This window comes from Triturus cristatus, chromosome 11 (assembly GCF_964204655.1).
Source record: "Triturus cristatus chromosome 11, aTriCri1.1, whole genome shotgun sequence".
In the NCBI taxonomy this organism is placed as follows: domain Eukaryota; kingdom Metazoa; phylum Chordata; class Amphibia; order Caudata; family Salamandridae; genus Triturus; species Triturus cristatus.
In genome coordinates this window covers 850,148,092-850,161,165 of record NC_140594.1, presented here as the reverse complement: position 1 = coordinate 850,161,165, position 13,074 = coordinate 850,148,092, and the positions used below count along the sequence as shown (strand labels likewise).

The following is a 13,074-nucleotide window of genomic DNA, read 5'->3' as shown; positions in this document are numbered from 1 at the left end:
AGCACCCTTTTAGCCAACGCATTCCCTTTGCATCTCTAATGAGATGCAAAGTGGGTGTCACTGGGCGTACCCCAGATGGACAACCTTGTAAATATCGCTGATGGCCACATCGCGATATTTACAAGGCTGCCCCAGCATTTTAGCACACATTCGTTTTTGGAGAAAACAGTTGTTTTCTCCAAAAACTAACGTCTGCTAAAATGCAGACTTACGTATCCCCAACATTGTGGTGGATTATGCTGATACGACCCTGCGGGTCGTATCAGCAAGGTTCTCGCCGTTTTGCAGGGAACATCGCTGGAAAACCAGCGATGTTCCCTGCAAAAGGGCGATAACCTCGCTATCTCTGGAATTTTTATCGCCCTGGAGTAACGCGTTGTTAATAACGCGCTACCAGGGCGATAAATTCCAGAGATAGCCTGCGATAATATATTTATCGCAAAGCACGGCCAGCGATAATTATCGCTGGCCGTTGTTAATATGCCCCATAAATCCTTAAAGACTGCTCTCAAAAAGGAAGTAAACGTGTGGATCTTAATCTGAAAACTCAGTGTTGAAGTTAGGGGGAGTCCAAAGAGACTATGTTAGGGGCAGTGTATTCTTTATCAAATGTCAGACCCATGGGTATAGTATTTATTTATTTATTTGTGTGTTTTATAAAGCGCACAGCTGCCCCAACGGGGCGTCCCGGCGCTGATAAATCTGGGGACAGGGAGGATCAGAACAGAAGAAGCATTATGTGGAAAAGAGATGAGTCTTCAGAGACTTTCGGAATGCTGATTCTGTTTGACAGGCACGTAAGGCAACCGGAAGCTTGTTCCAACACTGAGTGGCGCAAACCTCGAATGTTTTCCCTCCAGCACGAGTTCGTTTGAATCTTGGGGTTTGCAGGAGAAGTAGAGAGTTAGAACGTAATGTCCTAGTGTTGACATACGGCCTCAGAGTACTTTTCAGGTGGGCCGAGCCATTGCCCTTAGAAGTGAGAAAAGCCAGAGTCATGGCCTTAAATACACATCTCTTGGCAATGGGTAACCAATGCAGTTTACGGAGGTGAGGGGAGATGTGATGTCTAGCAGGAATTCGCTCCACCAGCCGAGCGGCAGCATTTTGGACAGTCTGAAGTTTATGACATAGGCCTGCTGTGATACCAAGGTATAGTGCGTTGGCATAGTCGAGATGCGATGTTATCAATGCTTGTACCACAGTCTTACGGCAGTCCGCCGGCAGATAGTTGATATGCCGGTTGATAGTCATGATCTTAGCAAAACAGGATGCTGCTACTGTTTGAACCTGGGCATTAAAACTTAGATGATTATCCCAGCGCACTCCCAGATTTCTCACCGAGTCTTTAGGCGTGGGGGCTTGGCTCAGATCCTCTGGCCACCACAGGTTGGAATCTAAGGGGGATGGTGAATTAAAAAACAGAATCTCCGTCTTTCCTGCATGGAGTCGGAGGGAGTTAGAGTCCATCCAACTAGAGATGTCTCTGAGACAGGATTTCAGCGGGTCGAAGGCAGAGGCGGAGGGTGTGTCAAAGGTAAAAAGTAACTGAATGTCGTCAGCATAGGAGGTGGATTTGATCCCAGTTTGCGCAATCAGTTTAGCCAGGGGGGTAAAATAAACATTAAACAAAAGCGGGCTCAGGGATGAGCCCTGTGGAACTCCCTATTTGAGTGATCTAGCGGAGGAGGTATAAGGAGAGGTATATACCTGCTGTGTGCGGTCGCATAGATAAGAAGAGAGCCACCTCAACACAGTTCCGCCTATACCCAGGTCCCCCAGCCTTCTCAGCAGGATCTTAAGAGAGACGGTGTCAAATGCTGCTGAGAGATCCAGCAGCACTAACACCGCCCTCGACCCCCGGTCCAGCGTCCATCTCATTTCAACAAGGGCTGACTCCGTGCTATGGCCTGACCGAAAGCCGTGCTGAGAATCATGTAGGAGCCCATTGGATGCGATGTAATTTGCCAGCTGGGAGTGTGCCAGTTTTTCCAGGATCTTAGCTGGGGCAGGCAGAAGAGAAATAGGCCTGTAATTACTGGGGTTGTCAGGGTCTAAATTGGGTTTCTTCAGAATGGGGACCAGGGAAGCATGCTTCCATTTGGCGGGGAAGCTGCCCATTCTCAAGGATTCATTCCAGATGTGATTCAGGTAGGGATTGAGCAGGGGTGCCAGTTTTTTATATTGTTTGGCTGGCAGAGGGTCATTTGGAGAGCCAGATTTGCATTTGAGTAATTCTACCATAGTGTCGGCCTCAGAAATATCTGCAAATTCTAACAGAGTGGGCGACTGTAGCGTGTAAGTAGTAGATTCCTCTTCCAATCCTCCACTGTTGGAAATAGGGAAGGAGGTGTAGATAGTCTCGATTTTTTCCTCAAAGAATTGCGAAAGTTTATTGCACAGAGACTGGGAGGCTGGTTGAATTCGCGTCAGCGCGTTGGGGTCCGTGAAGGATCTGACTATGTTAAAAATCTCCCTAGCACCGTTACTAGCATGTTTAATTCTGGAGGCCAGAAAGTCCCTTTTGTGCTCCTCAATCATTCATATAGTTAGTTGCAAGGAGGGCTTCTTCCCCCACCACCCACTAGAAGTTCACATTCTACACAACATTCCATGCAACATCACATTCTGTATGTCACCATTACAAAGCATACCAAACACCATTAACACAGGGAGGCTGCCACTACAACATTGCCTTTCCTTCCACACACAGCAAATAGATAGGGGCACTATTTTCCTCAGACTCACACACCAGCCAAACACTCACTACAGAAATACACATTCTGAAAAATAATTGAAACTTCATATCTTAAAAGTTACACATCACATCTCAAACAAAATACCACTCCAAAAAATACTGACCGGACTTGTATGCATTACCTCTTAAAGAATGCAACGCCTTCCCTCTCTCTCCCACAAAGGACATGAATATTGCATTGATGCCAAATGCTAATACAAAAACACATGCTCACTGTGGCTCACAAGCAACCAACTTCACCCATATGTTGGAAGCCCTCTCACAGCATTGCATGAGTGGACCCCACTCCTAAACTGGCTACACTGTTCTAAGGTGTCAGTCCAGGGCCGGACTGGAAACCCAGTGCCGCCCTGGCAATTTTGTTGGACCAGCCCCTGCGCACCCTAGACCCACAAACCCCCCACCCTGGGATGGAGGGGGTGCAAGTGTGAAGCACTGCTGCTTTTGTTACTGGCCTCCAGTAACAAAACTGGCCCCTACCACCGGCAAAACCGGCCTCACCCTTCCAGCCTCCAGGGGAAATGCCCGATGCCTGCTACGACCAGTCCGGCCCTGTGTCCGTACATGCTAGCTAACAGCAACTAATATCTCCACACACATTGACAACAGCACACAGAAACACAACACAACCTCAAGCAACATATTCTAACTTTCAGTACCACTCCTATCACTCCCTCTAATAACTTAGCACACCCTTTTTTGCCATTAAATAGACAAACGTAGTGCAAGAATTGAACCATCCTGATGGAATGACCACTTTTGCAAAAAAAGATATCTGCCCCCGGCCTTTGTGAGTTATGTTACTGGCACCACCTAGCGCAAGTTGCCACAGAATGTTCAGCATTTACTTAGGCTCAAAATGCTGTGCTTTGTTACTTTTTAAATGTAGAATAGGATGCCTGTGTCTTGTTACTGGAAAGGTAAAGTTCAGTCACAGAAAATGCTGAAGGCTGTGGCTCGTTGGGCAGGAATAAATCTGTTTCCCCCGCCACTAGAGTGGTCCTGGAAAAAACCTATATGCTGCAGCCAGATGTCCCGCAGGAAGATTTTGCAGTGGGGTCGCGTCACTTTTTTGACACAGACTTAGTGCAAAATACTTTTTGGTATTTACAAATCCACACCAATGTAGTTTTGCCTGGCTGTGTATGAAAAAGTAACCCAACGTAGCACATTGTGTTGTCTTGTGTTACCTTGAGTCATGGAGGTGGGTGGTGAATAGGCGCCCCTATGCATCCACCCATGGAGTCTGACTAGGAGTGGTCAGAACTCACAGAGTTGTACTCCACGATTTTCGTTGAGTTACAGAAGTACTCCACGAGATTCCACAGAGTTCCGCCCACCCCTAACTCAACACACTTCATGTGCGACACCAAAAATGTGATAGAATTAAGATTGCCATATGGAGCCAGAATGCATTCCTTATCAGCTATCAAAGGTGTAATCTCACCGGATTCCATTTCCGCATCCCACATGGGAGACAGGCAAAGAATCAAGGGAAGACATTCGGATGCCAACAATGAAGCCCTCTTTTGGAAATGGTTTCACCATAAAATGGTGTCGTTTACCAGCTTGTGTAGGGGGTGTGTCTATGTCCAATACTGGGGAAGGACTATGCGGAATGGGGCCATGGAGCAGCCGGGAAGAGCACTTGACACCCCCTGAGTTGAGAGTAGGGTACTCCTGCACCTTCACAGCCATTGAATGCTGAGCAGCTGATTCCCAGTGGCGTAGCTTCGGGGGGGGGGGGCTATTTGGGGTGTTACACCCCCCTAATAAATGTATTTTCTGGTAAATAGTTTGGTACAGTTGCTTTCAATCGGGTATGGTGAGGTCTCTGTCAGATTTCACTAGAACTTTTTACATAAACACAGACAAAAATGCACACACACTCTATCCCTCTCTGCTTAAAAAATGTAGGGTAATTTACAAAATATTGTGCTTTCTCTTACGAACTACCCCTGCCAATATGTATTAATCTCCCTTTCCAGCCCCCCTTTAGCCTCCCTCATGCGCCCTTGTCATATAAAGTACTTTAACATTACATGCCAGCGTGGTGGTTGGAAAATTTGAACCTCACACCTGCCCAATTATACTGACCAACCTATGCCCCTGCTGATTCCTGCACCACCATCTTGGAATGGGAACAGAAGCCTGGTTGTGACTAGTCTGCACTACAAGAAACATCGTGACGAAGCCTTGCTGACGGCACCTGCTCACTGTACTCCAAGTCTGGGCCCCTCTCTTTGCCACTCTAAGCTCCCCGAACTGACTGGTGTTTTGCTACCCTTTACCCCCCATTAGTGAATGCGTCGTTAAGGGGTGGGGTCGAATTACAGGGAACAAATATGAGAGTAGATAAATGAGGTTAGAAGCTGGTCCTTCAGGAAGCTGTGCGCGAGTCCTATATACAGGAAAATGTACACCTAAAGGTAGTGTATATAGTATAAGATACAGACGACATATGTGCCTTATACAAATGAAAATATTGGAACATTCCAAGTACTTTGCACATGTGATGAATGCGGTGCATAATTCTATATAATCATGAAATGACATTCCGTTTCTGAAGTATCCAATCAATGTTTGCCAGTATTAAGGGGTGGGTGGTGGTAAACACCGCCACGCGGCGGTTGGTGAGTCTTTGCCAAACTCCACGAATTCCGCCGGTGGATTGGAGTTTACTGCGCACCCCTAATTTTGACACAAACCTATATTTACAAAGAGATGTAGACATGGGTTTGTTCCAAAATGGTCCTATTGGCTGAGGCCGGCAAAATAAGAAGAAATACCTCTATTACTCCCCTTAATTCTTCTTTGCAGGTGACCCACATTCTGCAGCACACATACAAAGAGGAAATAGAAGAAATACCTCTATCACTCCTCTTAATTCTTCTTTGCAGGTGTCCCACATTCTGCCGCACACATACAAAGAGGAAATAGAAGAAATACCTCTATCACTCCTCTTAATTCTTCTTTGCAGGTGTCCCACATTCTGCCGCACACATACAAAGAGGAAATAGAAGAAATACCTCTATCACTCCTCTTAATTCTTCTTTGCAGGTGTCCCACATTCTGTCGCACACATACAAAGAGGAAATAGAAGAAATACCTCTATCACTCCTCTTAATTCTTCCTTGCAGGTGTGCTGCATTCTGAAGCACACATACAAAGAGGAAATAGCCTCCTAGGATAGTTTTTGTGCAGGAGGGTACCCCTTCCTGCGGAACCCCTATCCTGACCACACACAGACACCCTTGCATTACAGCGCTAGAGTCCCCGTGTAGGCGCTATAGTACATCATTGCGTTGAGAAAGCACATCTGCACCATTTCTTTGAAGCTATGGTGCAGTTCTGCTCTGTCCAGGTAATGCAGCCCAGCAACTTTGCTTGCAGTGCTGCGTCGCGGCAATTCTTTGTAAATATGTCCCAAAAAGCAGTGCTTTAAATCAGGTACGGAGTACCGGCACTTTTTTATTTTGAGGACGAGTGTACCGGCACTTCTCAAGAGAAATGCAATACCTTTAATTGGAGAGTACCGGCACTTCTTGAAAACACGCAGGTACTCTGGCACAGAGTACCTGCACTTGTCTTTTTCCATTTCAAGCAATGCCCAAAAGGGTGATGCAAAACTTCACCTCGGGCGAAGACGGACGATTTAACAATCCCAAATTATACAACTTCGCTCGACTACTACGGCTCCAGTAAAAATTCACACTTTCCTACTCTGAACAGTCTAGGAAATCTTTGAAGATTCATTTATCTGAGTAAGCTGGTACCTTGTTCACGTCTGCACTTGCTTCCGGTTCAATTACCAGCGCCAAGACACCTTTTCGGGTAACAGTGGCGCTTTATAAAATTAAACAACATAAAAAAATAACACACCACTGAAGAGAGTTGTGTAAATGCCCATACATCTGCAGGGACACGCTTCTTTGGGCAATGTTACATAGATGTTCACTGAAATATGTTTTCACGATTAAACGCATTTTTCTGCGTATTAGTGGCAAGATAAACAAGGCGATACTGCAACTCCAAACATCACAAAATCTAAAAAAGTAGAAAATAGAAGCTATTTCAGCCATACGATGCGTTCAATGCCGAAAGCAACAGCTAACTAATAAAAATGTACCCGAACGTTTCTTCATTTACTGGGGCGGCACATTACTGTATCTCTGATGACAACACGCGCACTATAACTACGGCCCCCCTAAAAATAAAATAGCACGAGATATGCTGAAGCAAACATGTGATACAAAATATGCATAATAACAAAATGCAGTGCAAAAAAAATGTATTTTTAGATTGATACATTAAAACACCTCATGGGCTCCTTGAAAAATAACAAATTCTATATTACCTGCTCCCTTTTGGTCTGCGGATGCCGGATACGAGGAAATTAAAATGAAAGCGTCGTCAGCGCAGGTGCTCGGCGCGCCTTCCCACACAAGTCTGTTTGTTGTCTATAACTGAGGCAACGTTATTGTAGGTGAGCCGGGGACGCCTGAATGGGCAGGCCCCATGGTGATAATGGAGACCAACTAGTGCTAGGAAACACACACGCTAACAATACACCCTGAAGGAGCTGTGGGGTTAAAGTTCACTGGAGCTGGCATTATGGTTGAATGCCCGCACCAGGGCTGCCATTATAAATGTGCAAACGTGCACAGGTGTGCATGTCTGGTTTTTTTGCGGTTCTATATAAGCAAACTCGACCCGAAGGTATTGGAGCGCTTTACATGAGCGTTACACAAGTCCATATTCTTTTTCATTTTTTAGGTCTCGCCTGACCCAGCGCATGCGCTGGTCTGGCGAGACATTTTGTGAGGGCTCCAAAAAGTGCTACCAAGCCATCCTAGAGCTACAGTACATCTGCGCGGGCGCGCTTTACTGCGATTACTTTCACTTTCGCGGCCGCACAGCCGCTTTGATGTTTGATCGCGATCATTTTCGCGGCCGCTTTGATGTTCTCCGTGGGGCTTCAATAGATTGCAGCAGTTAAAACAAGCATTGGCATAGCCAATAGGTCTCGCCTTTGGGACCTTATAAGTGTTTAGTTATGCAACTGTTGCCTGGCTAAACACTTATAAGGTCCCAAAGGCGACACCTATTGGCTATGCCAATGCTTGTTTTGTTAGGCATGGGGAGATTAAGGGCCTCAGTTATGAGGTTGTGCCATCGGGCAGCGCTGCAGGCCTTCCTGCAACGCTGCCCTACGGCAAAAGTAAAGGGCAGGAATGCGCTGTATCTATCAGATACGGCGCATTCCTGTTCTTTTCCCCTGCACCTGTGCACAATGGGCTGCCTTGCACCAACGCAGGCATCTTTGCACCATGGTGCAAGGGTGCCTGCGTTGCAGGAATGATTATCTTTGTGCAGGAAGGAAAACCTTCCTGCACAAAAACAATCGCAAGAGGCTTTTTCCTCTTTCCATGAGTGCTATTCTGCAGCACACGTAGAAAAAGAAAGAACAAAGAGAAATAAAGATATTCCTCCTCGTTGTGCCTCCCTAACGCCTCCCTTGGGGAGGCGTACGTTTTTGGCACTACCTCAGAGTTACTATTTCTCGTAAATCTAGGGCAGTGTCACAAAGCCATGGATGTTGCTGGGAATGCCCCCAGCAACACCCATTGCAAACCCCTTTAACGCAGAAAACTGTGTTAAAGGGAACAATATTTACAAGACAGCAATCAGCCAATAAAAGTGGCTTAGTGCTGCCTCGTAAATATGGAGCAGTCTCCTGCGCCATAGAACCTCACAAAAAGTGCGGTTCCAGCAGCACAAGAGGCCTTATAAATGATGACCTAGGTGATTTGCCCAGAATTACAGGATGTTGAGCCAACATGAGGCTCGAACCTGATTCCCTAGCTCCAAAGTCGGCAGCTCTGGCCATTAGGCCACATCCTCTCCTACTGTGTGGGGTGTTTTTGTGTGGGTGCTACTATGTTTATGTGAGTTCTATCAATGCCTCCATGATTTCGTGTGTGTATTAGCATGGGTGCATGTCTCTGTGTTTGTATGGTAATGTACTTGTGTGCGTGTTATAAAATTTGAGTGTGTTGCTGTACACCTGTAGTTGAATACATATGCAAGTGTTTTTTGTGTGTGTTTATGTGTGTTAGTGTGTCTTTTTGTGCGTTAGTATGAATGCGTTTGTAACTGTGCGCATGTGCCATTATATAGTGCATCCATTTTTTATATCTTTGTGTGAATGTTAGTATGGGTTTGTGTCTCTGTATGACTCCATGGTAATGTGCTGGTGTGAGTGAGTGAGTGAGTGAGTGAGTGAGTTTATGTGTGTGTGTTTTCGTTAGTGTGCGTATGTGTTCCTTTATTTGTATCCTAGTGTGTCTTTGTGTGTTAATGCTGATCTATTTGATAGAAAGTGTGTGTTATTGTGCATTTAGATGTGTGTGTGCCTGTTTATTGGCGTAATATAAAAATCAAGGCACAGTACTCAGTGATACCACAAAACATGTTGTTTGTAATCTGCTAGTGATTCATCGACCCTCACATGCAAGAATCTTGCTGATGCATGTAAAGTTGGGCAACGGGCTGTGCCGCCTAGCCCCGCCTCCAAAAGTAAAGCATGGAGTGCAGGTCCAATAGACTTGTTATTTACACATTGAAAATGCAATACCAACCTTCACTTATGCACACAGCGACTGATACAACGCTGGAAGGAGTGCATGAGTCCCTCATACACAACAAACAGGTACAGTATGGACATCCGGAGTTCAAGTTTCGCGAGCACACAAAGATGTGCAGCAGCAGTGTAGGCTTCCCTGATGTGCAACAGCAAGTTAGAGCACGGCAGAGTCAGTTCAAGCTTACCTCGCACACAAAGAACAGGTACAGTAAGGGTAGCAGGCGGCCTCAGACTACTGCTAGTGGACACCGGGTGTTTTACTGATAGACTGGCAGGGTGAGGGCTGGTTTCACTGCTGGTGGGTGTCAGTTTTATTGCTGTAGACCGGTTGGCCACACTGCTGCCTGGAGGGCTAATACATAAACAATGCAAAACAAATGGTTTTAAAGTGTGCTCTATTCTTATTTTCTGCAGGCAGGAATTGGCAGGCAAGAACATGGCTGGCCCATCCCAAGCAACAAAACTGACCCCCACTCTGACAGCCCATTAGGAAAATGCAGCACTTGCTCACAGTAGCAACATGTGAGTATGGCGGCTGGTCAGGCAAAGATTGCCAGAGCTGCTTTTGATTCCCACTCTGGCCTTGACAGGAAGAGTTCAAGTTCTCCTCACATACAAAGATGCACATCAGCAGTTTAAGCTTCCCTAACCTACCCAGAACAGTAAGATTAATGCAGCAGCAGTGCAAGCTTCCTTCATACAAAAAGAACAGGTACTATATGGGCAGCAGGAGTCCAAGTTCTCCTCACATACAAAGATACAGAGCAGCAGTCAGTGCCAGACTAGGAACGCACCCCCAGCCCTTGCAATTACGTCGAACCAGCCCCGTTAGGGCGGGGGGTTGGCAAACACTGCTGCTGCTATGCTTTTATTACTGGGGCGATATTGCAGCACTGCTGCACAAACAGACCCCCAGTAACAAAAGCGCCCCCACCAGTCCAAAACCAGCCCCCACCTTTCCGACCCAATGGGAAAACACCCGGTGCCCCCTGCAGCCAGTCCGGTCCGTCCTGGCAGCAGTTTAATCCTACCTACCATACACAGACCAGTTAGAGCAAAGCAGCTGCAGTGCAAGCTTCCCTCACACACAAAGAACATGCGCTATCTGGGCAGCAGGAGTCCAAGTTCTCCACACATACAAAAATGCACAGCAGCAGTTCAATCCATCCTACTGTACACAGACCAGTTAGAGCAAAGCATAAGCAGTGCAAGCTTCCCTTATACACAGAGGACAGGTACAGTATGAACAGCAGGGTCCAAGTTTCCCTCACATATAAATAAGCACAGCAGCAATATAAGATTCCCTAACATACATAGAATATTTAGAGCAAAGCAGCACCCGTCACAGTTTGGCTTGTCCTAGAGCATATTCAAGTTCTCATATCGGACAACTTAATAGTAGTTCCCATTGGAAAGCAATAGAAAACTTAGGCGCAGAGGCAGAGACAAAACCAACAGCAGAGAGTTGGAGTTGTGTGACCACTGAACAGAGAACATCACCGTCCAGGCCTTGTCCAGAGTACTGGCTTCTTTTCTGGAAGCACATCTGGAACATAGCATCTGGTTCAAGACACAATTGTGTCCAGTTCTATACTCCACTCCTGATGTGACATGACCAGTTCTTGAGGCCTATTCTACCATGACCTTAAGTTTTAGAAGTCTTGTCTATATGCCTGATGCCTCACCTAAAGTGCTGTGTCAAGTTGCAGAGGCCACCTTTGTTGTTTTGTGTCCAGTTCCAGAGGATTATTTACGTTATTGTTGTGCCAGTATCTCCATCTAAATGCTGTGTCCAGTTCTAAATACCACATGTTCAGTTTATAGTTAGAAGCCACAGACGGCATATTAAGTGCACAGCCGCAAAGTTACTTGAGTACAAGTACGAATAGATTTCCTGGGCACAGACAGGGATAGGAATACTAGGGTATGGGCAGAGGTAATAACATATATGTAGGGTAAAATCTGTGATTAATATATATATATAATATGAGTAAATGTAAAAGATTGTAGGTAATGTTAGTGGTACTAATGTTGAAGTAGGTGTAAAGGTACTAGCATATATGTAGGGGAAGAGGCTCTAGGGCACTGGCAGGGGTAAATGTATTCAGTGGCATAGCTGGCCCTTTCACCTCCTCTGGCGGTCCCTTCATTTGCCGCTCGCGACAGCCGCAAGTAAGAGCGGGGGCGCCACCCCCAAAACTCAGGCTGCCTGAGGTGGACCTCCCCCTTTCTACGCCACTGAATGTATTAGGTGGAGTATGGTTATAGGTACAGTAGTATAAGCAAGGAGCAGAGGATGAGTCAAGTAGAGATGCTGCAGAGTTGCTAGAGTGCATGAAGTGGTTAGCGGTGTGCTGCCCACAGTTGGAAGACCTCGCAACGACTTCTAACCCTCTATCATGCCCTAATTGCTCCCACTATCAGCCCATGCCCTCCCTGCCCCATCTAACTTCAACTTTCTTGTGCTCCATTTTCCTCTTGGCCTTTCTTTGTCCCTCCATCTTACCCCAACTCCCAAGTGAGTGCCGGATAGTAGCATTTGAGGAATGCTGCTCTATCCAGGAGGCTTCTTCTTCACTCACTAGGGTTGCCACCTGGGCATTGTTCTTTACCCGTATGATCGGCATCTTAATGCACACTTGGTTCAAAAATTAGGGACATCACCTGAAGTCAGTATTTTTTCCTCTTTGCAGTACATACTTAACAAAAGCAAATATAAGAAGAAGCATTTTTAAACATGTTCTGGAGCTGCCTTAATGATCCATGACTGACAGGTAAAATAAGACAGTAAAGCCACCTTAAAATGGATATGCACAACTTCATATAAAGTACCATTTGAGTAAAACATCTGAGCCTTTGCAGAATTTTAAATGCAAAAAAGGTGATGGATGAAATGCTTGAATTAATCTCAGCCACAGGCAATCCTTCGTGCTGCATCCCAATCCATCACTATTCCCCCACCGTGCCACCCAGTGATTACCAGTGGCTAAGATTAATTTAAGAATACCATCCATCACTGTTTTGCATACTTCTTGTGTCACCCATAGTGGTAAGTGGGGAGGCTCTATGAGGAACTATATATGTGGTGACTGTGGTTTCCGGTCAACTCCGGAGCCCCTATCGTTGGTTGGGCCCGTTGGGTCAGTTAATCCTGAGATCATTAGGGCTTGTCTTATTAATGCTAGATAATTAAAAAAACACTATGTGGATGTGGCGGACCTGATTACAGATAATGGCTTAGACCTTCTGTTTGTTACCGAGACTTGGCTTGATGCCTCTTGTAACCCAATCGTGGCTTTGGCAACTCCAGTTGGTTTTAAAATCTGTCGGCTGGACCGCCCTGTAGGTAGAGGTGGGGGCCTGGCCATTTTGTATAGGGATTGTTGGTCCCTTGTCAGTCAATCAATCAATCAATCAATCACGGAACTTATATCGCGCACTACTCACCCGTAAGGGTCTCAAGGCGCTTGGGGAAGGGGGTCTGCTACTGCTCGAACAGCCAGGTCTTGAGCTGTTTCCTGAAGGCCAGGTGGTCCTGTGTCATCCGCAGGTGGACGGGTAGGGAGTTCCAAGTCTTAGCTGCCAGGTAGGAGAATGACCTTCCTCCAGCGGTGGCTCTCTGGATGCGAGGGACAACGGCGAGGGCGAGGTTAGCGGAACGTAGCTGGCG

At 46.3% G+C, this 13,074-nt stretch overlaps 1 protein-coding gene across 1 annotated transcript in view; it reads right to left on the bottom strand.

Moving 5' to 3' along the window:
• Window positions 1-7,201, bottom strand: part of APOBEC4 (apolipoprotein B mRNA editing enzyme catalytic polypeptide like 4) — a 128,896-nt gene extending 121,695 nt beyond the window's left edge. The window contains exon 1 of the mRNA XM_085634651.1: window positions 7,116-7,201. The gene's annotated coding sequence lies outside the window, so the exon portion shown is untranslated. The remainder of the gene's footprint in view (window positions 1-7,115) is intronic.
• Between the last annotated feature and the right edge of the window lie 5,873 nt (window positions 7,202-13,074).